Source organism: Microcaecilia unicolor, chromosome 3, assembly GCF_901765095.1.
Source record: "Microcaecilia unicolor chromosome 3, aMicUni1.1, whole genome shotgun sequence".
Classification (NCBI taxonomy): domain Eukaryota; kingdom Metazoa; phylum Chordata; class Amphibia; order Gymnophiona; family Siphonopidae; genus Microcaecilia; species Microcaecilia unicolor.
The window spans coordinates 294,429,427-294,450,903 of NC_044033.1; the positions used below are offsets into that span (position 1 = coordinate 294,429,427).

At 46.9% G+C, this 21,477-nt stretch overlaps 1 protein-coding gene across 3 annotated transcripts in view; it reads right to left on the bottom strand.

Moving 5' to 3' along the window:
• The window catches only part of ZNF740 (zinc finger protein 740), a 112,272-nt gene extending 93,353 nt beyond the window's left edge, over positions 1-18,919 (bottom strand). For 2 of the 3 annotated variants that reach the window (XM_030198184.1, XM_030198182.1), the window contains exon 1: positions 18,564-18,660. The gene's annotated coding sequence lies outside the window, so the exon portion shown is untranslated. Of the gene's footprint in view, positions 1-18,563; positions 18,661-18,771 lie in introns of those variants that run through there. The other variant, XM_030198183.1, reaches the window with a different exon arrangement.
• Positions 18,920-21,477: the final 2,558 nt, after the last annotated feature.

Sequence of the window (21,477 nt, forward strand, 5' to 3'; positions counted from 1 at the left end):
CAGTGGGGGAAATAAGTATTTGATCCCTTGCTGATTTTGTAAGTTTGCCCACTGACAAAGACATGAGCAGCCCATAATTGAAGGGTAGGTTATTGGTAACAGTGAGAGATAGCACATCACAAATTAAATCCGGAAAATCACATTGTGGAAAGTATATGAATTTATTTGCATTCTGCAGAGGGAAATAAGTATTTAATCCCTCTGGCAAACAAGACCCAATACTTGGTGGCAAAACCCTTGTTGGCAAGCACAGCGGTCAGACGTCTTCTGTAGTTGATGATGAGGTTTGCACACATGTCAGGAGGAATTTTGGTCCACTCCTCTTTGCAGATCATCTCTAAATCATTAAGAGTTCTGGGCTGTCGCTTGGCAACTCGCAGCTTCAGCTCCCTCCATAAGTTTTCAATGGGATTAAGGTCTGGTGACTGGCTAGGCCACTCCATGACCCTAATGTGCTTCTTCCTGAGCCACTCCTTTGTTGCCTTGGCTGTATGTTTTGGGTCATTGTCGTGCTGGAAGACCCAGCCACGACCCATTTTTAAGGCCCTGGCGGAGGGAAGGAGGTTGTCACTCAGAATTGTACGGTACATGGCCCCATCCATTCTCCCATTGATGCGGTGAAGTAGTCCTGTGCCCTTAGCAGAGAAACACCCCCAAAACATAACATTTCCACCTCCATGCTTGACAGTGGGGACGGTGTTCTTTGGGTCATAGGCAGCATTTCTCTTCCTCCAAACACGGCGAGTTGAGTTCATGCCAAAGAGCTCAATTTTTGTCTCATCTGACCACAGCACCTTCTCCCAATCACTCTCGGCATCATCCAGGTGTTCACTGGCAAACTTCAGACGGGCCGTCACATGTGCCTTCCGGAGCAGGGGGACCTTGCGGGCACTGCAGGATTGCAATCCGTTATGTCGTAATGTGTTACCAATGGTTTTCGTGGTGACAGTGGTCCCAGCTGCCTTGAGATCATTGACAAGTTCCCCCCTTGTAGTTGTAGGCTGATTTCTAACCTTCCTCATGATCAAGGATACCCCACGAGGTGAGATTTTGCGTGGAGCCCCAGATCTTTGTCGATTGACAGTCATTTTGTACTTCTTCCATTTTCTTACTATGGCACCAACAGTTGTCTCCTTCTCGCCCAGCGTCTTACTGATGGTTTTGTAGCCCATTCCAGCCTTGTGCAGGTGTATGATCTTGTCCCTGACATCCTTAGACAGCTCCTTGCTCTTGGCCATTTTGTAGAGGTTAGAGTCTGACTGATTCACTGAGTCTGTGGACAGGTGTCTTTCATACAGGTGACCATTGCCGACAGCTGTCTGTCATGCAGGTAACGAGTTGATTTGGAGCATCTACCTGGTCTGTAGGGGCCAGATCTCTTACTGGTTGGTGGGGGATCAAATACTTATTTCCCTCTGCAGAATGCAAATAAATTCATATACTTTCCACAATGTGATTTTCCGGATTTAATTTGTGATGTGCTATCTCTCACTGTTACCAATAACCTACCCTTCAATTATAGGCTGCTCATGTCTTTGTCAGTGGGCAAACTTACAAAATCAGCAAGGGATCAAATACTTATTTCCCCCACTGTATCTGTGCAGGGAACCTAATTTTTCACTGTCAGAGAAAGAGCTCCTGGTCCTCTTGCGCCTCAGTTGAGAAATTTTCAAACATCACCACCATGTGCCACCCCACAACATCTCCTTGAGGACATTGAGATCAATCACAGGAAGCCTGGAAAGGTGAGAATGTAAAGCAGTGCCCCCCAGGATCACAGCACCACTCATGTGCAAGCACCATACATACGCAGGGCCACGTACAGTTAGGTCACTTTGTTGTTGCAATACATGCTATTGATTTTTCATAAGAAAGAATGAAAAATTAGATCCTACCTAGTTTGTTTTCCTTTAATCCCTCCGGACCGGCCCAGCATGACAGAGTTTGTGCATGTCTTCCAGCAGGTGGAGACTGAGAACACTGAATCTTGAGAGAGCCAACAGGAGCCCAGCTCAGCCCCCTTAAGCCTCAGTATATGAAAAGTAAGAAGAAAGAAACAACCTCTGTGCACCTCTGGATGATATAGCCATGGATGAGAGCAAATGCATGTTGGCAATCAACCAACGCCAAATGATACCTCATTACTAGAAATGTCTTTGTTTACATTTGAAAAACTGTCCCCACAGAAAAAAAGAACAAAGTAGACTACCAAGAACAATCTAACCATTCTTCCAAAACAAAGAGCATCTGAATAGGAAGGGAGTTGGGCCAGTCCGGAGGGACTAAAGGAAAGCAAATTAGAAGGCAGGACTTAATTTCTCCTTCCTTAGCGTCCCTCCGGACTGGCCCAGCATGACCCAAAAACTGCGTCCCGACGTGCCTGCACATCTCTCTAATGCAGCACAAACGAATGACCAAGTGGCCACCTTGCAAATTTCCACGGCGACAAAGACAATTCCACCCAGGATGCAGCATTTCCTCTAATAGAATGAGCCTTAATTCCATCCAGAATCGGCCTACCTTTCAGGATATAGGCCGAGCCAATGACTTCTTTAATCTACCTGGATAAGGTAGCCTTTGAAGCTGCCATACCTTTGAAACCACCACTTAGCAAGACAAAAAGTTGATCTGAACTGTGAAATTCTTCTGTCCGCTGCACATACTCTCGCAGCATCCTCCTGACATCCAGCTTACGCAACTACTTCTGCTCCTACAATCCCTTGGAAGAGCCGAGGGAAAGCAGGACTAGAGACTGACTAACTTGAAAGAATGACAAAACCTTTGGAAGAAAGGACAGAACTGGTTGTAATATTACCCGATTGACCGATCAAAAAAGGGAGCTTTGCACGATACAGCTTGTAATTACAAAACACACCTCGCTGACAAAATAGCGACCAAAACGACGAATTTTAAGGTAAGGTCTTTGATGGAAGCTGAAGCCAACGGTTCAAAAGGAGGACGAATAAGAGCTGAAAGAACCAAATTAAGATCCCATGCTCCACATGCTTTTCTATCTAAGAGGCCAGAGAGGGAATACATATAGCAGATCTGTTGGCCACAGGCGAAGAGCATCCAAGCCCTCCAAGCTCTGTTCCTTTCTGCGGCTGAAGAAACGTGGCACCTTGGTATTTCACCGAGTTGCCATCAAGTCCACCCGAGGACTATTGCCTCGAACACCTCGGAGCTGAGAGACCATTCTCCTAGATCTAAGGTCTGTCGACTGAGAAAATCCCCTTGAACATTGAGAATGTCTGCAACATGCGAGGCAGACAGGTCCATGAGATGAGCTTCCACCCATGCTAGGAGCTTTGCCATCTCCTGTGCTAACTTGATACTCCGTCCCACCCCAACGATTGATGTAGGCTACCTCTGAAGCATTGTCCGATAAGACGCGTACTGCTTTGCCCTCTAGGAGACTTCAAAATTCTCTCAATCCAAGTGAATTGCTCTGGTCTAACAGATTGTTGGAACACGTTGCTTCCTCCACAGACCACCGATCTTGAGCCAGCTGACCCAGACAGCTTCCTAGCCACTGAAACTGGCATCCGTGGTCACCTCCGTCCAACATGGAGGATCCAGCCTCACACCTCTCAACAAGTTCCTTGTCCGGAGCCACCATCAGAGATCCTGACACACTGCTGCTGGTACTGGCAACCTGGTCCCCAAGGAATCCGACTGAGGCGACCACCATTGTGCGGGGCTACTATGAGCTTGAGAGGTGAAGCCGCCATTAAGACCTCCACGCCTGCCTCTGCGAAAGGGCTGTGAATGCTGAAAGTATCTGGGCCTTTGGAAGGAAGCTCCTCTGCCAGCTCGGAAATGCCTGGACTCACATCCCCGTCCTCGAAAGGTTGACACTCCATGACTAAAGGATTTTGGCCGATCTTCAGGAAGACGAGACACTTTAGACTCCCCTAGACTTTTAACTAACTTGTCCAACTCCTCACCAAATGAAAAAGATCCCCGAAATGGGAACTTACTCAGCTTGGACTTGGAAGCTGTGTCCGCCGACCAGCCGTGAAGTCAGAGGGTTTTCCTCCCTGCCACTCCTAAGGCTATGGACTTTGCTGATTCTCAATAATCATAAAGAGCATCTGACAAGAACATCGAACCCATCTCGATCTTTGCCACTTCCTGATCTACAGACGCAAAAATCGGAGTCCCTGTCCAGCACTCTCTCTGACCAGCGGAAGCACGCTATCACCACCAATGCTCCTGAGATGGCCTGTTGCACTGCTAGGGCCGAAACGATGTAACAATGCTTTAAAAGTGTCTCAATCCGACTGTCTTGAGTATCTCTGAGCGCCATGCCTCCATCCACCAGTACTGTATTCTTCTTGGTCACTGCTGAGACCAATGCATCTGCTACCGGTGGCTTTAGCCATTCTTTATCCTGGTCTGGCACTGGATAAAGCCAAACCTTAGACTGAGCCAGGTGAAAAGGCACATCTGGAGCATCCCACTGTGCTTGAACAATGTCCCTTATAGACTGATGCATAGGGACTTCCGCACGCCCATAATTAAGGGATCCAGCTTATGCTGCACGCCACCTCCTGAACTTCCTCAAAATTCAAAGTAGACGCCACAAATGAAATTAGCTCCTGCAAATTTTCCTTATGAAAGATCCTTGCAATCAATGGGTCCTCCCCCTGAGAGATAACTGCCTCTTCTTTTTCCATACCATCTTCTCCATCTAAGACTAGATTCCATATCAGTCCTAGAGTAAGTTCTTAACTCTCCCAGGAGAGTCTGGATCTTTTGGTCCCCAAGCTGGCCCCTGAGGAAGGCCCCGGGGCCACGATCGCTAAAGAAGCAGCTTGATGTAACAAAAACGCTTTATACATCAGTAGCACAAACTCTGGAAGAAACTCCCTTCCAAGAGTCCTCCATGTAATCCTCCAGGACTCACAGCCACTACTGTCTGCTGTAAGAGCTGTGCTGTGCTCTGCCCTGAGGAAGCCCTGAGAATCTAACATGATGGGAGTTCCCGCCAAAATGGGTCGCATCTTGCCTCCATTCCCTGGCTCCTCCGAGGTCACTGCTACAGTGGGAGACTCCATACCGCAGCTCCCCAAATCCGACAAGCCCGATGTCCCTGCGTTCTCCAACATGGTACAAATTCTACAGACACCGGCCGCTAAGACGGCGCCTCTGACAAACTGAGCACTGTCGCAGTTTTTCAGCCATGCTGCCTGAATGAACTTGTTAAAATGGCCCAAGCCTCTGAGGGGAACACAGTCACTTATAAAGTAAAAAAGTGGAACAGCGTCTTTTCTGCCAAAGTAATTCCTTTCTTTCTTTTCTTTTTTTCCAAAGACCTCATTGCTGATCCCCCTCAGTCTTGCAGCACCCTTCCCTTGAAGGGGTGGACGCCAGAACAGAGCTGTGAAAAACAACCCCGATGCAACATGCACTCAGGAAGAGCTTGGCGATACAGGGCAGGAGGGACTCGGCCACCCGTGTGCAACCCCAAGGCATCTGAAACCCCTGCGGGTCTCTGCCTCAGCCAGCTAATAATACCCAGTGGTGAACAGAAAGTGAAATATTTTTTTTAACTGAGATAGGAGAAAAACTGAGACTGAAGAGCTCACCATGTCTTTCACCTGCTCAAGACAGAATACTGAGGCTTGAGGGGGCTGAGCTCCAATCGGCTATCTCAAGATTCAGGATCAGGCGACTCTCAGGGGGAGGAATGCTGGCTTCGGCCTAACCCCTGGTAAGCCTTTCCTCAGCTGAGAGGTGCCCAGCTGTACCACTGGCTGCCTTTCAGGTGCTGTGGAGGACTTGCAGCTCATCTGCATATCCTTTACAGCCTTCTCCGGGGTGACTCCCAGGTCCACTCCGATCCACTCAAGGCCTCCGCTCTAGGTGCCCAGTGCTCCCACCAGTTGCTGTGGAGGACTTGCAGCCCTTCTGCATTTCCTCACAGCTGTATCCGGGGTGACTCCCAGGTCCACCCCGATCTTCCCTGGGCCCTCTCCTTCTCTGCACATATTCAACAGACTGCTAAAACCTGTCGTTTCTTTCTCTATAATATCAGCAAAATTCACCCTTTCCTTTCTGAGCACACTACCAGAACCCTCATCCACGCTCTTATTACCTCTCGCTTAGACTATTGCAACTTGCTTCTCACAAGTCTCCCACTTAGCCATCTCTCTCATCTTCAATCTGTTCAAAATTCTGCTGCACGACTAATATTCTATCAGGGTCGTTATGCTCATATTAGCCCTCTCCTCAAGTTATTTCACTGGCTTCCTATCCGTTTCTGCATACAGTTCAAACTCATCTTGTTGACCTATAAGTGCATTCACTCTGCAGCTCCTCAGTACCTCTCCACTCTCATCTCTCCCTACATTCCTCACCGGGAACTCCGTTCACTGGGTAAATCTCTCTTATCTGCACCCTTCTCCACTGCTAACTCCAGATTCTGTTCCTTTTATCTTGCTGCACCATATGCCTGGAATAGACTTCCTGAGCCAGTACGTCAAGCTCCATCTCTGGCCGCCTTCAAATCTAAGCTAAAAGCCCACCTTTTTGATGCTGCTTTTAACTCCTAACCCTTGTTCACTTGTTCAGAACCCTTATTTTATCATCCTCACTTTAATATTCCCTTATCTCTTGTTTGTCCTGTTTGTCTGTCCTAATTAGATTGTACGCTCTGTCGAGCAGGGACTGTCTCTTCATGTTCAGGTGTACAGCGCTGTGTACGTCTAGTAGCGCTATAGAAATGATAAGTAGTAGTAGTGGTATTCTCAGCCTCCACAACCCATCAGTCATGCCAGTCAAGAAGGACAATAAGGATCAAAACACTGGTAAAATCAGAATGTCCAGAATATTCAATGACAAGTAGTTATGAGGGCTCCTCCACTAACCCTTCAATACTGAAATGAGGGGATGCACATATCTGGACCGCCTTTCCACCCCCCCCCCCCCCCCCCCCCAAAAGCCTACATGCTGATGGGAACATTGGCAGCAGCTTACTAAAGTACACTGAGCCACCCAAAGGCACACCTGTTTTACCCCACTGCCCATCCCCACCTCCTAGCAACAGTCCACATGCTCCACAGAAAGGCCACCATGACATCCTCTTTCCCCATGGTCACCTCAGGTCACACAGCACCTGTGCACTGCAACCCCCCCCCCCCCCCCCCGCCCAAAATCTGGCTGCAGCCGTCTGTTACAGGCTATGTGAGGGGAATAGCACATGTCCTAAAAAATGTATGTATGCGATGCCAAGAAGGCCCATCACCTGACTCATCTCCATCAACTTGTGTTTTATAGATTATTTGGCATCCACAGGGACGTAGAGGCGCTCAGGTGCCAGTATAGGAAGATATGGCAAGAAGACCTAGACCTCACCCACCGCATGAAGGGCCCGCCTTAGGGCCCGAAGTAAGTCCCACTGACATTGCACCCGTTCAGCTCTGTCCTGGATCAAGGCCCGAGTACACAGCTACCCTCATTACAATGTGCCCACAACCCCCATGTCCATTAGAATGTGAGCGGCCAAACCCAAACCTATGAGATGACATGGAAAGAAGGCGGAAGGAATGTTGGACAACACCCTCCTGTGACCAAAAGAAAAACAGCTATCAAGCACACTGTGGCTATGGCAGGGTAAATAAAACTGCAACCTGAAAGACCTACAGTGGGAATCAAACCCACATCCCCTGCATTGAGGGCCCACAGCCTTAATCCCTATGCCACACAGTAACTGACAAAGGAGTGTGCAAGGAGGATAGTACACTGACCACAGAGGGCTGTGAAAGCACAAGTTGCTACCCAAATGGATGGCCTCACATGGGCCAGACCACACGTTGACTATATTGTGAGGTCCAAAATTAGATATGTTGTCCTGTGAAACATCATTCAAGGCCCAAGCTGGGTGCCTTTCAAACAGTGGCACACAAACCCCACAAACTAACACCTAACTCCACTCACCCCAAAAGCATGCATGGGGTAATGAGCAAACACTGGCATCGGTGAGAACCCCAAGCTAGCTAGCCTGATTACATCACAGATAGATGCTCCCAAACCTAGGTCTCCAATTCATTAAGAATTCTCTATCCCGCCAATGGGGGAGGAGGTCCATTAAGGCGGCGTACAATCTAAAAATAGGAACGACAACCTTCAAACCAGACCAGATCATACACAATAGGACAACCCAACTGAGGAGACAAACATCTATCATATCCTTGGCTCCGGAGTTCCCCATTATATCATCTCATTGGTGCCACAGATCAGAAATGTCCCCTGGGTAACAACCAGCAACCACCAGCCACCCCGCCTTCCAATAGTACCAAAAAACAAGCAGGCAAACGGTCTGCAAAATCCAGACCAAAGACCACTGTTTTTCCACTTCTGTTATGCCTTCCCAAGTCAGCAGCTTCTTCTTCAGGTATTCCCCCATTTTATCAAAATCAGTATGTCTGAAATCCAGTACTTTGAGTTTTGTGCGTCCGCACTCCGCCTTTGCCCTTATATCAAACCATACGGTGTGATGATCACTATTACATAGGTGGGCACCCACCCGGATATCGGAAACACTACCTCCATTAGTGAGCACTAGGATCCAGCATCAACCCTTTCCAAATGGGTTCCATTTGTCTGAGCAAGGCACTTTGACAGGCATCCACAATCTCCCTACTTCTTTCTGATTCTGCAGAGGGGACGTTCCAATCCACAACAGACAAATTGAAATCTCCCAACAGTAGCACCTGTCAGGCTTCTCATGGAAGCACAGGGTTTGTGGGACCACTGCCGTGGAGTGGAAGTGGCAGGCAAAACCACCCCCAAACCAGAGACAAGGCAGAACAGGACTGGAACCTCGGACTGGAGTTGCAGCAGAGACAAACAAGCTGGAACAGGCAGAGCAGAGCCCGCTAGACTTCACCTGCGCTTGACCGCCGTTCCCCAGGAGTTGAGCCCCTGGGTGCAGGCGGCTGGCAGGACTTACAGGACAGGGCAGGAACTGGATACCAACAGGAAACACACACAAGAGTCAGGACTAAAAGCTGCCAGGCAGCCACTAAGCAAGAAACACAGACAGGCGAGAGTCAGGACTGAAAGCTGCCAAGCAGCCACTAAGAAAGAAACACAGACACAAGACAAGGAAAGGCAGACCAAAAACTAGACTAGGAACTAAGCAATAAAACCAAAGTTAACTACACACAAAAACTAGAACCAGGCAAGAAACTCAGATTACAACTGGACTAGGCAGAATTGCACAGATCACACCACAATACAGGGACCTTAGACGATGCAAAGGCAAACGCAGAAGTTTCCAGGTGGCTAATAAAGCCCATCAGCAGCTGAAGTTCAGCTGCAGGAATCACAAGGCAGCTACGGGTGCTGTTCAGGCACAAACAAGAGAAGCAAGTCTGGGAGCCCGGAAGATGCGGACCGGACTGGGCTGAAGTCTGGAACGTGTGACAGTCCATAGCAGCCACCAGTTCTAGCCACCAGAGGGCGAGGTGAACACAGACAAGGAAACAGTCACCAACGTGAAAGCACCTCCCCTTTCATACCAATCTTTTGAATATCTTCTATCAGATCTTTGTCTAACTTCTCCGTTTGCGCAGGAGGTCTGTAGATAACTCCCATGTGGACAGGTTCAGTCTTCTCCTTCCAGGACAATCCATAAAGCTTCTTCTTTTCCCCAGGTTCCCCGCATTTCAGACGCTCTGATATTCTCTCTCACATACAGAGCCACTCCTCCACCTCTTCGGCCCTCTCTATCCTTCCTAAAAAGGTTATAGCCCGGTACGGTCACATCCCATTCATGAGAATCGTTGAACCACATCTCCGTAATAGCAACAATATCCAAGTTTTCTTCAAACATCAGGGCTTGCAAGTCTTGAACCTTTTTACTTAGACTATGCGCATTTGTGCACATAGCTTTCCATGTGCTTAGTGAGTTTGGGTGGTTTTTTTTATATTTGCATGACCTTTCCATCTGCCATCATATTTATTCTGGGGGTGACTTTCTGAAATCCTGTTTCCTTTTGTCACCCTCACCCTCTACTTTAAATGTCTAGAAACATACTGTCTGAATTTCTCCCCAAGGATCCTTTTTCCCATCACAGAAAGATGTAGCCCATCATTACAGTACAGCCTGTTATTTTTCCACGTATTAACCCATTCTCCTATGTATCTAAAACCTCTTCTTTACACCAAGACTTACGCCACTTATGAATTCCTCTGTTTTGCGTAGTCTTTCCTCTCCCTCACCAACGTAGGAATTACTTCAGAAAAAGGCCACAGTCCAAACCAAAGATTCAGTCCCTCCCTAAACTTCTGAAACGCTCTCCTGTGCTGTAAACTTGCTAATGTTGTCCAGGTCATTTGTCCCAGGTGAATTACAACATCAGCGTTAGAAGCCTCGCTCTCTTCTCGTATCACTTTCAGTATTTGGTCTGACATCTGTAGCTGAAGATCCTGGAAGACATTTCACTACGTTGGAACCCCTGAACTCTGCTCCTAAGTTAATGCCTCTGATAATGGAGTCTCCGAGAAGTAATAATTTTCTGCTTTCACAATCTGTCATTAGTTGGGGGATGTTTTGTGGTTGTGCTATTTTCATTGCCTCTGATTCTACTATAGTATTTCTTTTTTTCGCTATCATAATGATGCAACACTGAAAAAGAATTAGACAGGGGCAAAGCTTGGAAGGGCAAGTGTTTCTGTGTCACAGATCTTAGTCTACCAGAGCCAACTGTGACCCATCTATTCCTCTGATGTTTCATTCTCTGAGGCAGTGGTGGTGGTAAATTAGCTGGGAAATGAGTAATCCTGGAAGCTTCTTTAAATTGTAGTTAATTCCTTCTTGAGTCTGTTGATCTCTTCTTTCAAGGCTGATATTTGGAGACAGATAGGACAAGCTCTAAGGTTCCAGTTAGTTTGCCTTAGGATTAAAGCCGAACATATATTGCACTGAAGGTAGGTCATAATGATGTGATTCACAAGTGTGAAAAGGTGAACTATGAGAGGGAATAACAAGCATTAGGATTGACCAATTAAATGTAATGAAGATACTTGTCCCTTGATTGCACTAAAGGGAGTTTACCTAGGGGTGGGTGGGACTAGGACACAGATAACCTCAGTTACCAATCAAACCAAGTCAGAAAATGCCCAGCGTAGCTCCCAGCTCACAAGGTAAACTTAGGTTCTACTACCCAGCTCAAAACAAAATTGCCCCTCCTCCAGAGCTATGAATCACCAGATACTATGTAACCAAAATTGATTGAATTAAGTCTCTCAGTGTAGATTCAACACACAATTCTAATGAAAACAGACACCAGATTAAGTCACAGGCTTAAAACACAGTTCCAATGAAAACACCTTTAAGACAATTCCAGCATAAAAAGATGAAATCACTAGCACAGATATTCAAAACGCAATTCTCTAAAATCCCTTTAAGACAATACTAGCTTAAAAATATAAAATCACAGTGCAATATAGGCAATAGGATAGAGACAGATAAGGAACTTATAGAGGTCAGTCCCTTTGCAAGTTAAAGGACAGGGTTTTTTTTGTTTGTTTTTTGTGTTAATAGGATAGAATAAAAGGGGGTGAAAAAGAATAAAGGAGTCAATAGTTTATCAGGAAGATATTAAGAGCCAGATGAACTAAAAAAACGTTAGAGCCCTTCCCTTACCGATTCCCTGAGTGAATCCGTAAGGGAAGGGCATGCATCAAGGAATAGGAATGCAAATGAGCTGCTCGTTGTTAGCTCACTTGCATTCTCTATTCCCGATGGTAAACAGTCGGCTGGTGGAGCATGCCCAGAGCAGCCCCGGCCTCCGCCATCCTCTGCGCCCCGTAGCTCCCCTGAGGTTGTCGCCACTGCAGCCCCCCCCCCTCCGTCTGCCACCGGGCCCTCACAGCGCCTCTCTCCTCCATGTCAGGCGCTGCAGCAAGCAACAGCTGATCATCGCTTTGCTTCGGACTTCCCTCCTTTGCCCGCCCTCTTCTGACGTAAATTACCTACGTAAGTTACTTACGTCAGACGAGGGTGGGCCAAGGAGGAAAGTCCGAAGCGAAGCGATGATCAGTTGTTGCTTGCTGCAGCGCCTGACACGGGGCTGCTGGAAGCTGTCATTTCGATGCAGGGGGGAGGGGGAGCGAAGAACGTCCATAGGCACATTTTTGGCGCCCCCCCCCCCCCCAAATAATAAAAACATCTTTTTTGGCTGTGCTTCACTCGGGAGATGGGCGTCCTTCTCTCAGAGTCGCCCAAATCAGCATAATCGAAAGCCAATTTTGGGCGTCCTCAACTGCTTCCCATCGCGGGGATGGCCAAAGTTCACGGGGGCGTGTTGGCACTGTAGCAAAGGCGGGACTGGGGCGTGATTAAGAGATGAGCGTCCTCGGACGATAATGGAAAAAAGAACCCTGACGAGAATTTGGTCGACTTTACTTGGTCCATTTTTTTTTCACGACCAAGCCTCAAAAAGGTGCCCAAACTGACCAGATGACCACCGGAGGGAATTGGGGATGACCTCCCCTTACTCCCCAGTGGTCACCAACCCCCTCCCACCCTAAAAAATAATTTTTCTTTAATTTTTTTGCCAACCTCAAATGTCATACCCAGCTCCATGACAGCAGTATGCAGGTCCCTGGAGCAGTTTTAGTGGGTGCAGTGCACTTCAGGCAGGCGGACCCAGGCCCATCCCCCCCATCTGTTACACTTGTGCTGGTAAATGTGAGCCCTTCAAAACCCACCTGAAACCCACTGTACCCACATGTAGGTGCCCCCCTTCACCCCTTAGGGCTATGGTAGTGGTGTACAGTTGTGGGGAGTGAGGTTTGGGGGGCTCAGCACTGAAGGTAAGGGAGCTATGCACCTGGGAGCAATTTGTGAAGTCCACTGCAGTGCCCCCTAGGGTGCCTGGTTGGTGTCCTGGCATGTCAGGGGGACCAGTGCACTATGAATGCTGGCTCCTCCCATGACCAAATGCCTTGGATTTGGTCGTTTTTGAGATGGGCGTCCTCGGTTTCCATTATTGCCGAAAACTGGGGATGACCATCTCTAAGGTCGATCATCTCAACATTTAGGTCAACCATCTCTAAGGTCAACCTAAATGTTGAGATTTGGGCGTCCCCGACCGTATTATCAAAACGAAAGATGGATGCCCATCTTGTTTCGATAATACGGGTTTCCTCACCCCTTTGCCGGGACATCCTTAGAGATGGGCGCCCTTAGATATGGTCGTCCCCATTCGATTATGCCCCTCAAGGTAAACTTAGGTTCTACTGCCCAGCTCAAAACAAAATTGCCCCTCCTCCAGAGTTACGAGTCACCAGATGCTATGTAACCAAAATTGATTGAATTAAGTCTCTGGCAGTGTAGATTCAACACACAATTCTAATGAAAACAGACATCAGATTCAAGGTCACCAGATTAAGTCACAGATAGGTAGACGCTTGCACTGCTGCCCCCAGGAAGAGGGCACCAGCTACTGGTGTCAGCCACATTTGCATGCCCCAAATATTATTATGTCTGTGCCAACCAGCTTGTGGCAGAGTCCAGCCCCATATACCCCTTCCACCCTGCAGACCCACACCTATTTGCCACACACTGCATACAGCTAAATTATACAACTAAATTAAGTAAAAGGTTTCTTATCTTGTACTAGCCACCAGTATGGTATCAACCAACTTCTGTTCCTAGGCAGTGCCCAGACTAAGGTTTACACTCTGTTCAGCATGCTGTCTTGCTCACAACTATTCTGATACTCTTATCACCTGAGTAATAGCATCGTAAATCTCTCCACAACCAGGCACATTGTGAAATAACACAAACCTGAAAAAAAAAATCCTAATTCAACATTCATGTAGAAAACTAAATTATCACTAACTCCTATGACTTAAATAACATGAATCCTACCTAATAGGCAGCACTACAACTATTATATGGGACCCTACAACACCAATACACCTACTAGTAGTAAAACAGAAAAAGTGTGAATGTTGCAGAGTTCTACACAGTAACTACATGCAAACAGAAAACCACACCTCAGTCACACACAAAACAGACAGACCCTCAACAAATACAGAGCAAGGATCACAAATTAGAAATAGGAACATAAAAACAAAAATTGAACTGAGAATCCAGAGAAGCCTAACTAGGCAGGTACCACAACATATGAAAAAGTAAAAACAAATGCATTTTCTCTTGTACTGAACAAAATACAAAGACATCATATTCTTTTAGGCTTCTGCGGCAGGTGTCATAATTGCTGTTGTCGTCAGGTTTTGCCACATCCAAGTAAGTGGAACAGACATTTCAACCATCATGCTGTAGCTTTCTTCTAAGAAAGTCACAGCACAATGGCAGAAATGTCAGTTCCACTTACTCGGACATGGCAAGATCTGGACAACCACAACCATCTTAATATACTCCAGTTAATAAATCTACTATAATAAAACTCACCCTCAACTTTCTGAAGACAACGTTCTGAAGTCACTCAGTCACTCCCTGAAGGGTTCATGGATTCATGGTGGTGAAGCCACAACACTGACCATGTCTCTCTGCCCCGCCCTCGCATGACGGACCAATCAGAAAAAACACCCTCAACATTCTGAAACACAAAGGACCATCACAACACCGTTCCCAGGCAACACTAGGCAACGTAAGACGGACCAATCAGAGGAAACTACGTGACAATAAGGGAGGAGCATTCCCCAGCAGAATGGCTCATTATCAGTGCAGCACGGAGAGCACAGAACCACCGCTGGAACGAGAGAAGAATATTCCTGCTGTGGGTATGTGCAAAATAGACCGGGGGGGGGAGAGAGAAATTTTTAAATGCCTAATGCCAGTACTGAAGAGTGCCAGAGGGCCTATAGCACAGACTATATTTGGGATCGCTTGACATGGAGTCGGAGGAGCCGGAAAACAACGTGCCCACCACCATCTTGGACGTGGGCGAACAGGACAAGCTGCGGCCCAGCTGGAAGGATTACCCGTGACCCAGCCAGCAGCAAATAGCGACCAAGGAAGGGGGAGGAGTACTCCTTCCCTGCCTAGGAATCGCTGGAGACTGGCTGCCAAACTAACGAAACAACCGCACACCGACGCACCACCTCCATCATTCGAAAGGCATCCACTCTTTCTACAACAGAAATGCAAACTAATAATACAAAACAAACAAAGAATACATGGTTTCTCAGGCGGCTGCAGGTAACTCCCCACCCCCTTCCTCTTCCCCTTTTGCCGAAGCGGCCAAGGACGTGCCCAACCATCCCCAGCCTTAGGCAAGCTGTCTCCCACCTCGGGGATTCCCCGAGCACCCGGAAAAAGATGGCGCTGATTCCTGCAGCGCATAAATGTTCCAGCATTCCCCTGCAGCCGGCCTGAAATGGACCAAACATACCAGATCACCCCCCGACGGCCCGAGACCGTGCTCTTCTCCCTTCCGCCAACTTAAAACAACCATCCCTGTCCTCAGGCAAGCCGTCACCCACCTCCAGGATGCCCAGAACCCCAGCCCAATGGAAAAAGATGGCGCTGCTTCCAACAGCACAATTCTCTTCCAGCATTCCCCTACAGCAGCCCTGAAACGGCCAAAAAATACCGACAGACAAAGAACGTGCTCCTCTACCTTCCGCCCATCTAAAACAACACTGCTGCCTCAGCACAACACAAAAAAAAAAACAACACTCAACAAAGACTGACCCCCCTACAACCACATTTACATTTCACCAACAGAAAGACCCCCCTCCACAAACCTCCTTGACAGACAAAACCACGCACACACAATACAACAGAAACACACCCTCAAAGCCACACACCAATCCAACCCACTTTGCCAGCACAGCACATCCCCCAACCCCCAAGCAAAAAACAAAACAAAAAAAGACACACATCAACAACATGCACACACACCGCACCCTCACACACACACAAAATAACTCTGTGACACATACACACAAAAAAAAACCACATGCTAGCGCCTGTTTCATTGGTTTCGGAAACGGGCCTTTTTTACTAGTTCAAAATAAAACACTGTTTTCCACTTTTGTTGTCCAGGCATTTTATTTTTCACAGCATGCCATTCAAATTTCACATTCTCATTCTTCAGTGCTCCACCTATATTTCACTTACCTATTAAACTTTCCACCGCCTCCTCCTCCTCTCACCCTCTAGCTCTCCTGTCTCACTCCTTCCCTGGCCTCTTATTCCTTCTCTTTCACCCACTCCCCATTACTACATTTTTACCCTCCTATTCTCACTCATTTTCTTGGCAGCCTCCATGGTTTCTCACACATGGTTTCACCATGACCGGTATCTCTCCTCCATCTCCCTTCTTTCAGCACTGTAGCCCAGCATCTTTCTCCACCCATACCTCTCCTTTACCCTATGGTCCAGTAGCCCAGCATCTATTTCTCTTCTTTACCTTATGGTCCAGCATCTCCCTATTTTCTCTTTCTCCCCCCTCCCCCAACCTTTAAGGTCCAGCAGCAAACCTGTCCCCACATTCTCTCCAACCCTCTTATAATCCAGATTCCCTGTCCCCCCCCCTCTCTCCTGTTCCCCCCTCCCCGAAAAGCACAGCTTCAAAGATCATAAAGGCAGCTATTGTAAGGGAAAACCCAGCCCACTGGCAGGAGAGGTAGCTACACAAATCTCGATGCTGTGCTCCTTCCCAGGTTGAATAAACAGTAAACCGTGAACTTGAAGTGAAAGCCCACTAAGGGTGGTTTACCGTCTATACAGCCCGAGGAGTATGGCACTGGGATTTGTAAAGCTACAGCTCCTGTAAGTCCTGCATCTCTCCTCCCCCCCCCCCCCCCTTGTCACCATTCCTGGTTCCCTCACCTGTTGACATCTCTCCTATCTCCCTGCCCAAGGGTCCAGCCCCTTTCTTCATGAGTTCTCTTATCCTCCTTCAGGACTGTCCTGCCCCTGTCCTTCAAATCTCTCTATTCCTCCAACAACAGCAGCAGTAGCTCACTGCCCGGCCCAGAGTCATCTTTGCCACATCCTGCCCATACACAAACATGAAGTTGTGACAGCTACATGGAACGCAGCATAGATGGCTCCGGGTCAACGTGGGAAGCAAGCTATCACCGCTGGAAGAATAGGGAGGTTTGAAGGACTGGGGGTGGGAAATGGCTCAGGGAAGGCATCGTCCTTCCCTCCCTGAGACTCTAGCACCTCTCCGCTACCTAAGATACCAGTAGTGACCGCATGCCACTGAAGCTGCTCCTCTGCTTGTGTGCCAGCCCCTTGCAACACATCGGTTGAGAACCGCTTCTCTAGAGTACATATTGAAGTCTTACAGTCTCTTCTCATATGTCTTTTGACAAGAACCCCCGGTACCATTTTTGTCTTCTTCTGAACCACCTCAGATCTCTTTATGTTCTTTAAAAATTTCAATAGTTCAATACATAATAGGTGTAAACTTCCAAGAACATAAAGAAAGTATGGACCAATGCCTAGAACTTGTACATTGATACTGACAAGTGTGTGAATACATCGTGCACATAGAAAATAATACATGTACAAAGACATCATAGGTAAGTTAGTAAACATCACACATACTTCCCCTGCCCTATCAGCAAATCATTAGTGATAGCAGCAACAATCGTTCTCCCCCAAGTTTCACAGCAAAGCTGCTAACTTTGTCATACAACTTACACTGAGAATGGTATGGGATGGGGGGGGGGGGGGGGGGGAAGAAGGAGGAATGTAGATCAGGATTTTCTGCTATAACTATGTCAATATTTGTTAAGTAAGTATCATTAACAAGGGACAGAATAATTCTCTAGCAGGTTTTGTAGTTGGTTCTACGTATAGGTAATGAACAGAGAACTTTTGCAATGATTTCGTTAAGCTTGTACTGTAAGGATGTTTCCAATTTGCCTCTGTACATACCCGAATACTAAGTAATCAACACTCTTCTAATCGAACTCTTAGCCTTTAAGTATCCCCATTCACTCTTACATTTTCCCCTTATTCACTTATTGCATTTGTATCCCACCTTATCCCACCTATTTGCAGGCTCAAAGTGGCTTACATAAGTATTATTAACATGGTTTTTCCAGTGTATCAAGTATTGTTAGTATTGTGTAGAGATTAATTAGGGAAGAAAGAGAAGGAAGGGATTTATTAGGGTATTTATAGAAGATGGGCTATAACTGAATGGGTTGGTGAAGTGGATTAGTGGGGCTGTAGGTTCTCACTCTCTGCTCCTTCACTTTATTCTCCCCATTCCTCTAGTCACCAGTTGAGTGAGCAAACTGCTATATTTTCAGCCATTGTTCTTTAACACTTCTCGAGTAAAGTAGGGCATGCATCTTGCACCAAACACCATCTTAAGCAAAAGACACACACGTGTCCACCTTGTGGGAAGGGAGGGGGGGGGGTGACCGGCCCATAAAGTATACACTATAAAGCCACACACACATGCATATCACGTCACACACGCACTTGACTACCCTCACACTTTCACACGCTGCGCACTCCCCCATGGTCTTTGCCATCTCGTTCACCCTCCCCAGTCCACCACAGTGCAATCCGGTATCTTTCACTCAATCCCAAACTCCCCATATCCTACCTTCAAGATCCTAGAGGTCGCTTGACACTGGCCCCAGTATTTCCTTGTCCTGCGCCCCGCGCCACTCTCTAACATGCAACTATTCTCCCCCGGGCCGCGTTCCCAGTGCCGGAAACAGGAAGTTGCGTCTGAGGGTAGGCGCGCTGGTAAAGGAGCAGGGAAAAGTTGCGTCAGAGGAGAAGGGACGTCGGAGAAATTAGTTACTTACTCGTAAGCCGTAACGGCATTCTCCGCGGGCTGATGAAGATCTCATAGCCAGACTGCTGACGTAACGTTCCGGTGACAGTGCTGATCCATTTCCGGCCTTTTGAAGCTGAGAAAGCTCTTGCGCATGTTCCTCGCGCCCTAGGAGATTAGATTGAGAACAGCAGACGGTACGAGGCAGAGGCTATCTAATCCATGATATGGGTTGAATCCAGTAGGCAGAGATTGCCACCACACTGGTTCGCCCAAGAGTGGCCTAGTGGTTAGGGTGGTGGACTGTGGTCCTGGGGAACTGAGTTCGATTCCCACTTCAGGCACAGGTAGCTCCTTGTGACTCTGGGCAAGTCACTTAACCCTCCATTGCCCCAGCCAGGTACAAGTACCTGTATATGTAAGCCGCATTGAGCCTGCCATGAGTGGGAAAGCGTGGGGTACAAATGTAACAAAAAACAAAACAATAACAAATGTTATTGAAAACAATACTAAAAGATTATTAGAATTAACGGACTGTGTGTGGTCTATCTGTAAAAAGTCAAAAGCTGTTCAAGTTGGATATGCAGTGCCTTAAAAGGAGGAGGACAAAAGATTCTGATTTGACAACTTTTTAATGTATTTGAAAGCTTCCCATATGTAGATATAAATATATTGAAATCAAAACTGAATATCACTAAAACAGCTTAAAAAATTGTTGTAGCTGGTGGAAACAGCACTGGGCTGCATTTGTGCTCATTTTTCTACACTGTTCTATACAATACAGTAAACACATGGCCAAATTTCAGTAAGGATTTGTTCATGGGTTCATCTTAACTGATGTAATCTGCCTTGGGAAGCCTGGTGTGATAAAGATTAGAAGTAAAATTAAATTCTCCTTTCATTTGGGGAACATGGAATCACAGCTTCATCTCATATCTTCTGTAAAAATGGATTATTCTGTTTTGAGCATGTTACAGGGACAAGTGGTTTTCATAAGTCAAAATAAATACAAATATTTTCTTTCATGCAGATCTATCATTTGTTTAAACATAACTAAATGCATTGGCAGGCGTTCTTGGACATCACGAAGCGCTGGGGCCAGCCGAGCCTAGATCTGATGGCGTCATCGGCCAATTGCCAAGTGCCGCGCTTTTTCAGCAGAGGACGGGACCCTCGATCTCTGGGAGTAGATGCTCTTCTCCAACAGTGGCCGACACAGGAGCTTCTCTATGTGTTCCCGCCCTGGCCCATGTTGGGCAGGGTGCTAGACCGGGTGGCAAACCATCCGGGCCGGGTAATCCTGATGGGTCCGGACTGGCCCAGACGTCCCTGGTATGCGGACTTGATCAGGCTCTCAGTGGATGGCCCTCTGCGGCTGCCAGCAGAGCAGGGCCTGTTGCATCAGGGTCCCGTGGTGATGGAGGATCCCTCCCCCTTTGGTCTTACGGCCTAGCTATTGAGCGGCAGCGTCTGAGAAAGAAGGGCTTCTCAGACAAGGTCATCGCCACTATGCTGAGAGCGAGGAAGCGCTCTACTTCTGAGGCAGCCATGGAAATAATTATATATAAGAAATCATATTAAGTGTTAAGTCTGTTAAAATCTGGGGTTTAAAAGTGGTGTTTGAATTCCTATTTCAAAATCAGCTTTTTACCTTGCAAGCAGAGCAAAGGAATGCCAGATGGTTCATATTATTTGAAAGTCTTGGCCGAGCTAAGGTTAGGAAAGGTCAGTGAGAAATGAAACTCTGTCCCTTGTGAATTGCCAATGCTAGCTGGCACAGCTGTAAACTATTATGAATGAACAAAGCATGAGCCAGACATGCCGTAGTTTTAAAAGAATTAGTTTAATGCTAGTTAGATTCTAAATAATTCTAGATATTCCTGATGTTTAGAAGTTCTTGCTTATAAGGAATACTGATTCTGTGTATTTTAGAATATGTTTTATTCTCTATAATTTCTATGTAGGATGTTTGTTCAACTCTGTGTTACTTTTAAAATGATCCTTTGTCTGCTGTTTAAGACTGCAGTGAGGAGATCCACATGTGGTTTGACTTAGCCATAGTTCTGGCTGGTTCAATGTATAAGCTGAGAGGTGAAAAAGATCAGAACTAGTCAGCTCTCTTCTCCTTGATTAATTATAGGTAACTGTAGGAATAGTCCTGAAAGTATAGCAGTATGCCATTAAGTAAGATTGGCTTTTGACCCCTTTAATGAATGCCAGAGTTTAGTTAGCAGTTAGTACTAGGAATATGAGAAATCAATCATAATAACATGTAAGAGACTGGAGACCAAATGTCTGGCTTGAGGGGCCCCAGGTCAGAGGTCAGTTTAGGATGTCTGGAACCTATGTAACTGATATTTCAAAAGTAATGATTGGTTGAGGCAAGGTAGCCAATCTAATTCCTTAACCAATTGGAGAGTAAGGGGGCTGGGCTAGGCTAGGCTGGATAGAACAGTATTTAAGTAGGAGCAGAAGCAGTTTACGTCAGAAAGAACTCAGAAGGAGCTCAGAAGAAAGAGAAGGACAGAAGGAACAGACAGAAGAAGGAGAAGACAGCATAAGAAGAGAGCTGAGACAAAGACACAGAGAGCTGAGACAAAGACACAGAGAGCTGAGAGAAAGAGAAGAGAGCTAGAACTGATGTCTTGCTTTGTTGGCTGGCAAATAAAGAAGATTTTTCTCTCATACTGGTGTGTGCTGTCTGACTCCTGAAGCATCACAAATTCATGTATTAATT